Source organism: Tamandua tetradactyla, chromosome 8, assembly GCF_023851605.1.
Source record: "Tamandua tetradactyla isolate mTamTet1 chromosome 8, mTamTet1.pri, whole genome shotgun sequence".
Classification (NCBI taxonomy): Eukaryota; Metazoa; Chordata; class Mammalia; order Pilosa; family Myrmecophagidae; genus Tamandua; species Tamandua tetradactyla.
In genome coordinates this window covers 36981794-36995567 of record NC_135334.1, presented here as the reverse complement: position 1 = coordinate 36995567, position 13774 = coordinate 36981794, and the positions used below count along the sequence as shown (strand labels likewise).

The 13774-nt window shown below is 38.0% G+C and overlaps 1 long non-coding RNA gene across 1 annotated transcript; it reads left to right on the top strand.

Annotated features, from left to right (window-relative positions):
- The first annotated feature begins 1123 nt into the window (after positions 1–1123).
- Positions 1124–12726, top strand: LOC143644298 (uncharacterized). Its single transcript, XR_013156593.1, has 3 exons — positions 1124–1269; positions 11520–12079; positions 12318–12726. It is a non-coding gene; the product is annotated as an uncharacterized LOC143644298 (long non-coding RNA).
- The last annotated feature ends 1048 nt before the right edge of the window (positions 12727–13774 follow it).

Genomic DNA, 13774 nt, shown 5'->3' with positions numbered 1-13774 from the left:
CACCAAAATAAAAGTTAAAAAAAAAACAAACACAAAGAGTGAACCCTGAGGTAAACTATGGACTATAAAGTAAAAATATAATTACAATAACACTATTTCATCATTTGTAACAAACCTACACTACTAATGCAAAATGTTAATAATAGTGAAAACTCTATGTAGGGAGAGATGATATATGAGAATGCTTTACTTTCACCACGATTTTTCTGTAGATTAATAACAGCTTTGATAAATAAGATACAGAACAGCAAAAAGAGTTAAAAATCAAGAGACTTCAAAAAAAATTGGATTTCCAGCCTCTATTGCCTGATTCCTCATGAAAGCAATTATCTGCAACAGTGTATGTGACACCATCTTCAAGCAGGCATCTGCTCTCCTGTTCCCACCTATGTCCCCCACCCAACTTCATTAAATTTATTTGTTTCCTGTCAAGCCTAGTGTGTGTTCGCCTTTGTGACCGCTGGTGGGGAGGTTAGAAGCCAGAATTTGGAATTGGCCACTCTACAATCTCAATGCTCGTGATGATTGACACAGTAATTATCCGCCCAAGGCTCATCCTTCCCAGCTGTATACCATCTACCTTGAAGAAGTAGTTGAATTGGATTTAGTATTTGAAAACCAGTATCACCTGGTGAATAGTTAAGTCAATTATTACTTTATGTAATTCTACAAATGTCTATAAATGCTAGCAGAATCTGAAAAGTGTTATGAGAAAAGTTTTCATTAGAGAAAAACTTTATTTCCACAAGGAATTCAAAGGAGTGAACAGCATGTCCATTTCAAGGTCTGGAGGTGGTGGTCGTGATGACATAGCGATTATAGTGATCAAAAATAAAAGACATTTAAGGCATAAATATAAGTTTCATAGTCAATGTAGCATGTGATGTTAATTTGCACTGTTTGAAAGAAATCATTATCACATGCCACACTCCATTAGCCCATCTGGTTTGAACGCAGCCTTGCTGGACAGTCCCTGCAGGTGGCGGGCATCCCGCAGGAGCCACCGGCCGTGATTTCTCCCTGCTCGGTTGCTTTGAGACTTGAGAGGAGCACCACAGGGCTAGGGGCCGGTGAGGTGCGCGCATGCGCAAGCAGGAACGCGGTGGCAGGAGCACTGGCGGTGAACGTCATCCAATAGAAGACCATCGTCAGTTGATGAGTGCTGCCAGTGACCCGTCTTCTAGTAAGATAGGTCCCACACGATTCCAGAAACATTGAAATCCAGTTTCTCAGAGCCAGTAAGGAACTCATTATGACAACTAATTTGAGGTATTTTTTCTCCTTTCATTTCCTTTTCCCACTCCCTGACTTCTGCTTCAGCATCCAAATTAACTACCTCCATCCAAGTCCCTAACTCCCTCTCTGCTTTCAGAGGCATCCTAATTGAGGTAATTATCGTCATCATCACCGTCTTTACTGAGCACTGTCTGTGTGTGAGAAACCATGATAAACTTCCAAAAAATACTGTATCATATACTACTACACTATGAGATGGGTAGTGTTAACTCTCCTTGCAGATAAAAATCTGGAGCTAAGATTAATTCCACATCTAATAACAGTATATCATGAAGATAAGTAATCAGGTACATATACTGATTAAACAGAATGCTCGATCCATGTATTTTAAATAATCCACGCTTCTCAGAATAACTTCCTTACTTTAGCTTATAAAGCCTTGGGAATGTGGTTCCCTAATGTTTCTTATCAGACGTATCTCCTACTGCTTTCCACAATATTAATTCACTAACTTCAGATAAACCAATTTCTAAATAAACTCTAATGTATTTGTCTTGTCTGTCCAGTGGGACTACAATCTTTTTGGGTTTGTTTGTTTTCTTTGTTGGTTGATTGGTTGTTTTTCAGCTGACAGGTCTCCACATATTCTTCACAAATCCCTCTGTGATCCTTCCACAGCAACTTGAAGAGATCATTAAATGACCGGTATACTCCATGCTGTAGGGGCACTGTCTCTTATTTCCTGTGAATAAATGGATTCTCTCAGAAGATATCCCAGGGAGGAATGTGTAAAGTAATATGCAAATATCGTGACCAAAACTAAGATGAGAATTTAAGCTGTCTAAACTCCTTTACTCAGGTCTGCACACCGCAGGGCCTCCTGTTACTTTCATTTCTGGATTTTTTGGAGTCAGAGTATTGGTGACCTCAACTCAAAAACTATCCAGGAAACTGCTTCTCTTTTTGGGGATTAAAGGTAAAATGCAAATAAATCTTCCTTCAGTGGACTTCATTAACAACATCATCTGGTGCCAGTGAAGAAGTGTTCCCTGTTTTTCTAGTGAGTTCTTTAACCACACCTATTCTTCTTTCACTAAGCAGACCCTTTTTATTACATACAAGTCACAGAAAAGAATCAGGAAATGTTGGTGTAATCATCCTCATATTTTTTATTTTCTTTTAAAGCTCCCTTGCTTCTCCATCATTACCCTTGTTACCCCCTACACACACACACACACACACACACACACACACACACACACACACACACGAATTCTGCTTCCTTGCTGTTCATAAATAGCCAAGTTCTTATTCTGCTTTCCCTTAAAAGAATAGGCTTTGAGAACAGGAAAAACAGCTTCATTGTCCAGCAATAAAGTATTATTCATCTCTGTGTTAGTCAGCCACTTGATAGCAACTTGATAAATGCAGCAAAAAGGGAAAGTCCTAAGAAGCTCTGGAAACATTCTTTTACCTCAAAAAGACTACAAGTACCACTAATTTTAGTGAAAAACATGGATGACTTAATAAGGAAATTGCAAATTCATTATGCCTCCTAAAATGAAGCAAAAACCATTCTCAACCAGTATTAGATCTGAATCATATGACCTTTTGTCTTCTATCTTTAAAGCAGAAGCAGTTTCAAGTGTTCAGTATTTGTGAACATGGTATTGTATGAACATTGGAACATCGACTAGCTTTCTGATATTCAAAATGTGTTTTTGTTTCAGCATCGTTGGAATTACCTTGTAGTTCAGAAATGCAAAATCTCAAAGCTCCACCCAGATATTCTGAATCTGAGTTTGCCTTTTAATCAGGTCACCAGCGTATGTTTGAGTTTGAGAACACTGCTCTAAATATTCTTCCAAATAATACCCCCTCAAATATCCCGTTTTAAATGTAAGAATAATTACCAAAGGCAATCCAGAGTTCTAGGGAGTCAGAAAATGGCTTTAGAACTGAAGTTATGTATTGAAAAAATCCAAGAGCTGTTGGAGTTGGATTCAGCTAAAATACAGTTTACTCATTCAAACAAATCGAGCAAACAATAAATGCATCTTCAATTGGCAAATCTTCTCCTTTAATTTCAAAGTTCCCCTTGTCCACTTCCTTATGGACAATTGTATTTCCCATTAAAGATGAGTTAATCTGTTTTCTATTTTATTGGAAAACAGAGAGAAATACCAAACATGAGAACTAGCAACTCTGCTTCGAGTCCATAAAGGCTGGGCTGTCACATCATTTCCCAAGTAAAAGAGGGGAAAAGGGAGGTGAGAAGAATCGGCAAGGACTGCCTCAAGATTTTTCATGAAATAAGAACAGTCTCATCATGCACGTGATTAGTCTCCAATTACAAAATGTGTTTCTATTTGTTCAAAATGATTTGGAATTGAAAAGACATGTCTTTAGTGGTGTGTAGTACCAGCATTACCCTAAATGACTAAGAATGATCTACACATTTTGATATAAGCAGCGATAGGTGTTTTGCTGGACTGATAATCTCTACGACTGGGTGACTGAAATAATAGACACTACAAGTCAAAAATTAGGTCGCTTAGTAATGGTGCTCCTGAGTTAATTTCAGGACTGAAGTGTTTTGGTAGTTAAAATACAGCACTGTCCAGAAGTTTGTTTGAAACTTATGACTGCTGTTGGTTTGGATAAATGAATCATTGGTCATACTCAATGTACACAAACTGTTAGCATGCGAATTTGAAGAAGTGTTTGAATGGTAATTTTGTGCATAAAATAAGGTTCCAATTGATTATGGTCGATACTATAAGTATATGTTTGAATGAGGGAACAATCAAACCACTATCAAAATTGGATACATCCTAGGATAATTTATGATAATTGTAGGTCAGTGTCATTTAAAAATACACATGCACTTAGGTGATCAAAAACCCGGTTTCTTTAGAGTTGGTCCTCTCTGCTGAATCAGATTCTGATCATCACCATTGATGGATAAAGATATGTGTGGGTTTGTTGCATGGGCATATGTTAATAAATAACTATTTATAGTAATGGATATGTCATTGCAGAAAATTACTTTTCCTTTTTTGTTAAGTAATATCAGAGGAATACAAAAAAAAAAAGAGTGAAATATAAATTATCACTATACCACCGATAGCTCAATAAGACCAAGCTACATCTTTCATCATACTCACCATTGCCGACAATAGCTGTTGATACTTACCATGCATTTTCTAAGCACTTCCTCATATTTATCAAGTTTTGTTGTTTGGCTTTTGTTTCATTTTTTGTAATGACACCACTAAGATTTATCAGTGCAGACATCCTGATCTTCCCACTATAAAGTTCCCCATTAACCTTCCCTCTAATTGTTTCATTCATTTGTAATTATTTCCAGAATCAGTTATTTCATTAGAGTCTAAAAAATGCTGGTTTTCTGATGCTATTATTCCTTCAACATTTATGACTTTGAATTTTTCTGTAAAGAAGAATTTTCCATCATCAACAGAGCTAGTTACTTGGTGTGATGGTTAGGTTCATGTCTCAACTTGGTCAGGTGATGGTGTCCAGTTTTTTATTAAGCAGGCTCTGGCCTGATTGTTACTATGAGGACATTTTGCGAACTTAAATCATCAATAACTTGATTACATTAAACTGAGGAGGTTGCCTTAAACAATGAGAGACATCTCATCCAATCAGTTGAAGGCCTTAAAAGAAGAAGTGATGAGTTCAGCTGTCAGAAAAAAAATTTTCCATTTCCACTTAAGCCAGCCAAATTCTCCTGGAAAATGTTTTGAGGTACTTCATCAGAGTCCCTGGCTTACAGCCTGCCCTATGGAATTCTGAACCCATATCCCAAGATTAATAGGAATTTCTCCTTTTAACCACATATTCTAGAATCACAGAGATTTATACGAACCAATAAAATTCCTTGCAAAGCTCTAAAAAAGTGTAAACATTTTTTAGTAATTATTTAAGATACCTATGAAATGTGTCTGTCACTGAGGTTAAAATAGTAAACAAAAACTGACATAGAAGTAAATCTCCTCATGGAGATATCTGTCTAGTTTGGAAAAAAGAAATATCATGCAAATAATCACATTAAAAAGAAAAACAAAAACACTCCAATTTGTGGTAAGGTTTTATCAGAAGGTGATGGGGCTGTTTAGGCTGTATGTTGTTGCTTTGAGAGGACAGGCATTTTTGTCTCAGCTCTCTCAAGTTACTAACCTTGTATGAATGGGCAGAGTACTTCTGAAAAATGGGGATGGTAATTGCAACAATTTCATAAGACTGATATGAAGATTGAATGAGAAGATACCAGATGCAGGCATACATTAAAGACCCAAAATGCTAGCAGTTATTAGAAGAGCATATGATAGAGCTAATGGAAGCCAGTCAGGATAGTGAATTCTTTTCTGGGGAGGTGACATTTGACTGACATGTAGAAGGAAGATTGAGGAGTGGGTTGAGAATAGAATTCTGAGAAGAGGAGACTGTGTACGGAGTGTGGGAGCACAGAAAAAAAGCAACAGTGCTAATGGAGAACTTAGTACAAGTGTTCCATGGGAAGGCTTGCTCGGGTGGAAATTTGTTTAAACTGTTTTCTTTGAGTCTACTCTTTTATTTAGATTTGTGTTCATTTGGGTTTGATTGAGAGAATTCTTCTTTTAGCTACCCTTTGGTTGCAGTGATCAAGTCAGGTTAAATTGAAAGGGAGCAACCCAGATGAGTTTATAAAGAGCTTCTTCTCAGGGACCTTCGCAGATATTACTAAGGCCACATTGCAGACCTAGAGCTATAGAACATTCTAGATCACTGCTGATTGACTGCAGGTGCCCAGTAGGAATCGCCAAGCCTGGAGCCATAGCAGGAATTGCCAAACCTGGAGACATAACTGGCTCTAAAGTCTTCACTGAAGGTGTGGGTAATCTGGAGCCACTGAAATTCCATCAGAGATTGCAAAGACTGGATAGATTCTTACTGTCTTGATTTGGTTATTTGTAAGTTTTACACTATTCATGGATTTACAAAAGAAATATCTGTGGTTTCTACAATGTATGTTAAGAGCAGTAGTCTCTGAACATTCTATCCCTTTTTCGAAGTACCACTATTCTGTGTTATCTATGAGCACAAATAGCAACATGATAATTATATTTCTAGACAAAATATATTGCTTGTTTATTCAGTGGCAAGCATGGTGCTCAGCCTTTTAAAATCCTATTTAGTTCTCTGCAGGGCTCTATGTTGATAGTGATATTAATTCAATTTTATGTATGAGGAAGCTGATCCTTAGAGGGTTGAGGAACTATCCAAATGACCCTCGAGTTTAAAGGATAGATCCATATTGATTTCAGATCTGTGCTCTTGATGACCAAACACACTGTCAACCATCCTCAAGGTGTATTTCTCCCAAAGAAAAGAAAGGAAAGTATTTCCTCAAAGGAACCACCTAATTACATGTGAAAATGGAGCTGTGACTTCAATCTCTGTCACCTCACAGGCAAATACAATCTTCACATCAGTGGCACATGACTTCTCTGTAGAGGAAAGTATTTGTGCTGGTTTGAAATGATGTATCGACCCTAGAAAAGCCATGTTTTAATCCTAATCCCATTTTGTAATGGCAGCCATTTCTTCTAATCCCTAATCAGTATTGAATATTTGTAACTATAATTAGATCATCTCCCTGCAGATGTGATTTAATCAAGAGTGTTTGTTAAGCTGGATTAGGTGATGACATGTCTCCACCCATTTGAGTGGGTCTTGATAAGTTTTTGGAGTCCTATAAATGAGGAAACATTTTGGAGAATGAGGCAGATTTAGAGAGAGCAGAGAATACTGCAGCACCATGAAGCAGAGAGTCCCCAAGCCAGGGAACTTGGAGATAAAGAAGGAAAACACCTACTGGGGAGCGTCATGAAACCGGAAGCCAGGAGAGAAAGCTAGGGAATGATGCCGTGTTCGCCATGTGCCTTCCAGCCAAGAGAGAAGCTGTGACCATGTTCACCATGTGCCTTCTCACTTGAGAGAGAAACCCTGAACTTCATCGGCCTTCTTGAACCAAGGTATCTTTCCCTGGATGCCTCTGATTGGACATTTCTGTAGACTTGCTTTAATTGGGATATTTTCTCAGCCTTAGAACTGTTAACTAGCAACTTATTAAATTGCCCCTTTTAAAAGCCATTCCATTTCTGGTATATTGCATTCTGGCAGCTAGTAAACTAGAACAGTATTGAAAACCCTCTCTTACTGTATTTGGTGTCTGAATTCCCACAAAAATTTCTCCCTGCAATTTATGATTGACAAATTAAAAAAGGAAAAGAATCACAGTTTTATTTTAGCTTTACAAAGAGTTCATTAAAAGAGAACAGACCTGAAAAATCTAGTAAATGTTTTGGTCTATTAGTTCTTGGCAGCCCATCCCTTGTTATAACCTAGGCCAGAAATGTTAGGACTTGTCATGAGCTAACAAATTAGAAACATACCCGTGGCTCCTAAAAGATAATATTTCATTACTTATTACTATACTCATGAGGAAAAGATAGCACAGGAAAAGTTAATGGTTATCTTCCAGTTCTCAAGGGTGTGCAGGCATAGGGTGCTATCATGCAGTACTGACTCAACAAATTTCTATTCTTCTGGCAGCAGGCCATACCTTGTCCTGCCTTGCCCATTTGGACATGAAAGACCATATTTACATATTTACTGTAAGTCCTTTCATGAACATGTCTTGAAGAAGTCTCATTTCTGACAATGGAGTATATGTCCATTAATTTCCTCTAGTGTTCTCCCAGAAAGGAAGGACTTGTTTATCATATTGGCTAATTGTCATAGACCTGGCTCTGGTAACTTGCAAAAGGTCATGAGCATTTTAAAGAAGCAATGCTATTAAAGACTCTAAGTAGAGGTGGGAATCATTTCATTCCCAACTAGCACCTGGGTACTAAAATTATCAAAATGGGCTATATGTTTGACTATAACAATCTACACCAAATAAAAAGGGAAGGAAAAGGGAGTGTCCTAATTATGGTACAATCATCCATGATCTTTAATTTTGTTGATGGATTATCTTTGGTTTTGGTTGGGAGGGTAGAATAAAAAATAAGCAACATGAAATAATGAATGATTTATTAAAAACAGATGTTCACCATAGATGTTAGTCAGCCTAGACCAGGGCAGAATTTTTTGTCTCACAAGAATGTCTTCTCCTGAAGTGACTTTGGGAAATGTAACAGAAACCAGAGCTGGGAGTCCACTGGAGCTTCCATCTTCACTCTGTGGAGGGAATAAAGGATTATAATAAAGGGAGGTAGAAGAGGTAGTCCTCAGATAACCTTCCACAGGCTGACACACAAGTGGACAGTATAATATGAAAGAAGAAGCAAAGGGATTGACTAGAAAACAGATCTATCTGTAATTTAATGCAAATGTAATTATTTAATGCAAACAATTAATGTACCTACTCAATTTATTTTCTGAAAATTCCACCACCACCATATATTCTGAAAAGCACATTAATGGGGGGATGGGGTAAAAGTGGGGTGGTGGGTAGAAAAGGGCTTATGTCTTTGCTTCCAATAAATATATGGGCATCAGGTTCCAGAGGGGTGACTCTCTAAATTACTGTCCAGGGGCACTGAATGACTTGGGATGAAACCATTCAGACTGGGATGAAACCATTCACCCAGCTTCTTGAACCCTGAAAAGATAGGAAAGGCTGCATCCTTTTGGGGCAACAGCTGCTGGTATCCAACCTGTGCCTATTCTGCATTCTCAGTTGGCTCATAACTTTTATAACTAACTAAAGACTTGCAAAATATTAGCAAGTTATCAATAGAGCCCCAGATTCTTTCTGACTCTTACCTTTTCATTCCAAAAAGCTGTGAAAGGTTGACTGAGCTCCTTCCCATCCTACCTCTCTCATCCCACTCCCCCTTCCACATCAAGGCTGTGCATATGAGCCTTCTTCAACAAGGCTAAGGAGAAAGGCAGCCCTTTCTCAAATTGTTTGTTCCCCATGACCTCTCCTATTAGGTTAAGCTCACCAGCCATGTGTCTTCACCTCACTTTAGGTTTGTGACTAGAATAGGAAGTGCAGTGGCCCATTCTTTTCAAGCCAGGTGTGTGCACAGGTTAAGAAATAATGACTGCATCTACATAGATGTATATGTAACTATTTCCTTGGAAGCTTCTAATTAATACTATTTCCCAAGAAGTTTTCAGGTCTTTTTTATAGCAATGAATTTGCTTTACCATAACTTGGGGAGTGAGGACTGAGAAAAAAAAAGAAAAAAAAGGAAAGAAGAAAAGGAAGGAAAATGAGAAAATAAGAAAGGGGGAGGAGGAAGGAAGGAAGAAAGGAAAAAGGGAGGGAGAGAAAACATGAAAGAATGCATGCACATACCTAGCTGAATACATATCATAAAGAGTCTTCAATTCAAGATTTAAATAGAAAGTCAAATTGGAGCACAGGGCAGTTTTGACACTAAATCAGGTACTAAGACTTCTTGACTCCTTTCTATTGTGTCCTTACCCAGATCTCTGGGATTCCTCCATCCATAGGAATGGTGTATATACCTGAGAAGCAGTTTGTTTTTAGAAATCTTAGTGTTTTTCACCAGCCAAATCTTTAAGGCTTTTCTTTGGCTAGATCCATGTTAAGGAATACTTCATCATGCAGACTAAGAGTACAGACTGTAAAATCAGAATGGTTGAGTTAGCATTTTGACTGTCTGATCTTAGACAAAGAACTTAATTATGACTTGATTTCCCTATTTTTAAAATGCACTTGATAATAATTTCTACCTTGTTTTATTCTGATTAAATGAATCAATACAAAGTGCTTAAAATAGTGCCTGGCTTATAAAGAACATGCAATAAATATTATGGTATGTGTCTATGTAATAATCCCAATTCATCTAATCAATTAATTCAACATAATAATTAAAGATTTACTGAGGACCAATTCTGGGTGTTAGGCACTATTTTAGATGCTAAGGAGAGAAAAATCCTTACCCTAATGGAACTTAGGGTATAGTGATAGAGAAACATGTCACACTCAATAAATGCATATAAGGGGAAGACAATAAAGAAGGGGTTATAAAATATTGAGGGATTGAACTATAGCTTGGGTTCCAGGGAAGTCACTGCTATTCATAAACATAACACCTATGTTTAATTGATTACTCAGAAATAAACTCCCTGTGGCCAGTTACTTTATCAATATAATTGTTGAAAACTAGAGTAAAATCTAGGTACAAAATACAGATAATAACTCTTCACATTCAGCAAATTCTTTAGCAATTTGAAGAAAAACATTCTCAGATGATTTGAGGAATCACATTTTTCACTAATAGCTTATAAGTATGACATAATTTAATATATACTTAGAAACTGGGTTGGTGACTGTGGTAGTTAGATTCAGTTGTCAACTTGGCCAGGTGAAAACATAACTAGTTCTGTTGCTGTGGACATAAACCAATGGTATGTGAACCTCATCTGCTGCTGATTACATCTGCAGTCAGCTAGGAGGTGTGCCTGCTGCAATGAATGATGTTTGACTTAACTGGCTGGTGCTTAATTGAGAGAGCACAACGTAGCACAGCCCAAGCAGCTCAGCATACCTTATCTCAGCACTCGCAGCTCAGCCCAGGCCTTTGGAGATGCAGAAAGAAAACACCCCGGGGAAAATTGTTAGAACCCAGAGACCTGGAGAGAAGGCCAACAGAGATCGTCCTCTGCCTACCCATGTAAGAAAGAACCTGAGATGAAAGTTAGCTGCCTTTTCTCTGAAGGACTAATGAAATAAATCCCCGTTTATTAAAAGCCAATCCATCTCTGGTGTGTTGCATTCCAGCAGCCAGCAAACTAGAACAGTGACTAACTCAGGTTCTTATGAGCCTAGCAATGAATCAAGTGAGTCAGAGGTAAGGGTGAGATGCCCAACTGGTAAGGTGAATTCTTTCTGAAGGGGCATGAGTTCCTCAGTCCAGCTGATTTTGCCTAAGAGAATGAAGACCCAGCTTGATCTAACCTTCTTTCTTTATATACTCATTAAAAAAAAACATTTTCAGCTTGTTTACTATTGTTTTAAAACATTGTGCAGATTAAACAAAGCTTGTCTATGGTTCACATTTGATCAGCAGGTCACCTATTTTCCTTTTGTGGTCTTGGCAAAGAATTATATTTGCTTTCTATGGAATGGGATTTTTCTACCTTAGCAAAGTGTAGTAGAAATGTTTTGAAAATTTTATTGTATGGATTTCTGAAAGTATTTATTCCTTTTCCTTCCCACTCCTCCAACCAAGCTTATAGCAGACTCTGTGTTCCTGTGCCCCAGAGAAGATTCATGGCATGGCAGAAATTCAAGATTGCTGTTAAGACTCTGGACCTAGAGCAAGAAGAAGAAAAGGGACAAAAGGAATGGAAAAGTCATGATGGAAAAGACAGATGTTAAGGGACATTTTATCACACAGACTAAGAGTACAGACTCTGAAACCAGAATGGTTGAGTTAACATTTTAACTCTCTCATCAGTGTTTCTTTCACTTGGCTTGAGGGACAAGACAGAGTGTTTGGGTTTCCCAGCCAGCTGGGACCAAACACTGCTCGGGAGCAGGACCCTGAGGTGATAGCCAGCCCACAGCAGGTGACAAGGACATACTTCTAGGGAAGCAGAACCATGGGCACCTGGATTCCTGAACTCAGCGTTGCTTTGCAGTTTTCTGGAATCCCAGCAAAGAACTTCTAGAAATGAGGCCCTTCACTGGCCTTAAAAAATGAAAATGTTAGTGATTATATGTTTAAATTGAAAGGATAAGATTTTCATTTCTTATTTTTTCTGGAGACCACACACATATGTAAACCTGGTAAGACTCCAAGAACGGGGAATGGGTCTCCTAAAATGGCTGTAATTGGAATTATCAACACACCTTTATTGGAGAGGGACTTGGATTCAGAATATAATTTTGGTTCATATACAGTGCTCATAAAATAAATGAATAATGGGATGATTAATAAGTAATGTTTTCCATAATAAATGACTTGAAAATTTAGGTCCAGTCCCATGTCAGATTTCTGAAAACAAACTTTCCATTGATATTTCAGATACATGACTATGATAATAGTGTGAGTGAGGAGAATAGATGCAACATCGGAGGCAGAAGGTTCCCAGATGCTAGTTCTACCTGTGCCATTTACAACTCTGAAGAGACCCAGTTTTTCAGCAGTCCCCTCTCTACTTTTAGACATGGCCATTCTAGAATCTATCTTTGTAAGATCAGTAATTAAATATAAAATGTTATATTTTCCCTTCTCTAGAAACCCTACCCTCTTCTCAGCTTTGGTGCTGAATAGCCTTTGATTCACGGGTACATTATTCGTTGTTTGATGTCAGATGAGTTTGTTAACCTGTCTTAACCTGAATTTGGTCATCTGTTCAGTTTCCTCATCTGTATCATTCCTGCTACCAAGTCTGTTGTGACCATTAAATAAAATAATATGCTTAAAAGCATTGCCTGGCAAAAATGGATGTGATTGCTGTCACATTAGCTATCGTCTTGGAGGAAGATATCCTGACACCCAACATTCCCTCACAAAGTGCTTGTAAATTCTTCATATATTTTATTTCATTGTCTTTTCATAATGCCTCTCTATGTCAGACAAGATAAAATTTATCTCTGTCTCATGAATAAGAATATTAAGTAAGTATCTGGGGCTTAGAGCCTTGCCAGGAACAATGTACCTCCTCATTCTATGGTGCCTCATATGATGTGCTGCTTGTTCTCCATCTTGGCAGACATGCCAGGAGATACGGAAGATATAAGCAGATAAGAAGGGGCTAAGACCCTAGTCTCAAGGAGTTTAAATAATTTAGGGCATATGCATAGGAAAAAAATGTACTAAACTATGGGAGAACATAGACTAAAAATACTATAAGATATCAGAATGGGGAATTAAATATGGTCTGGAGCAGACAGGAAGTTTTCACACAGGTGGCAGGATATGCTCCTGGGACCTGCAGGGTGAGAGTTTTAGAAAAGAACTGGGAAGAGAGTGAAGGTTATTGATTTACTTATAGCTTATCCTGTTTGAAATATTATGTTAAGTTGTTTAACGTGCCCAACTGTTGGGGCCCAGAAGCAGGGCTCTAACTGTTGGCAGAGCCATGTCAGAATACCTTGGAAGCGTGGCCCCTTGATCTCCTGTGAAATGAGGTCCAGCCTGTATGCACCTTATCTAATCTGGCCTTACTGTGAGAAAGTTTTGCCTCTGCAGTTTCAGGCAGGTTAGTCAATGTTCACTCTGTTCTCAAGGACACTGACTCTGGAGCCCAAAGAGAGCTGTATAGAAAAATTCTGATAAGTAATAAATGTTTCCTGGGACAGGAACTGTGAACCAAACTTTGCAGCTTTGCAGGCATGACAGATATTAAAAATAATCTTGCTTTGTTATATTCCCTAAAGCAGTTCCCATGTAAGAGCACAATAAATATGTGGATGTCAGTTTATTCAGTACTCTTGCTCCTGATGAGCTTGAGTCCCCTGATCCCACTTAACTAACTT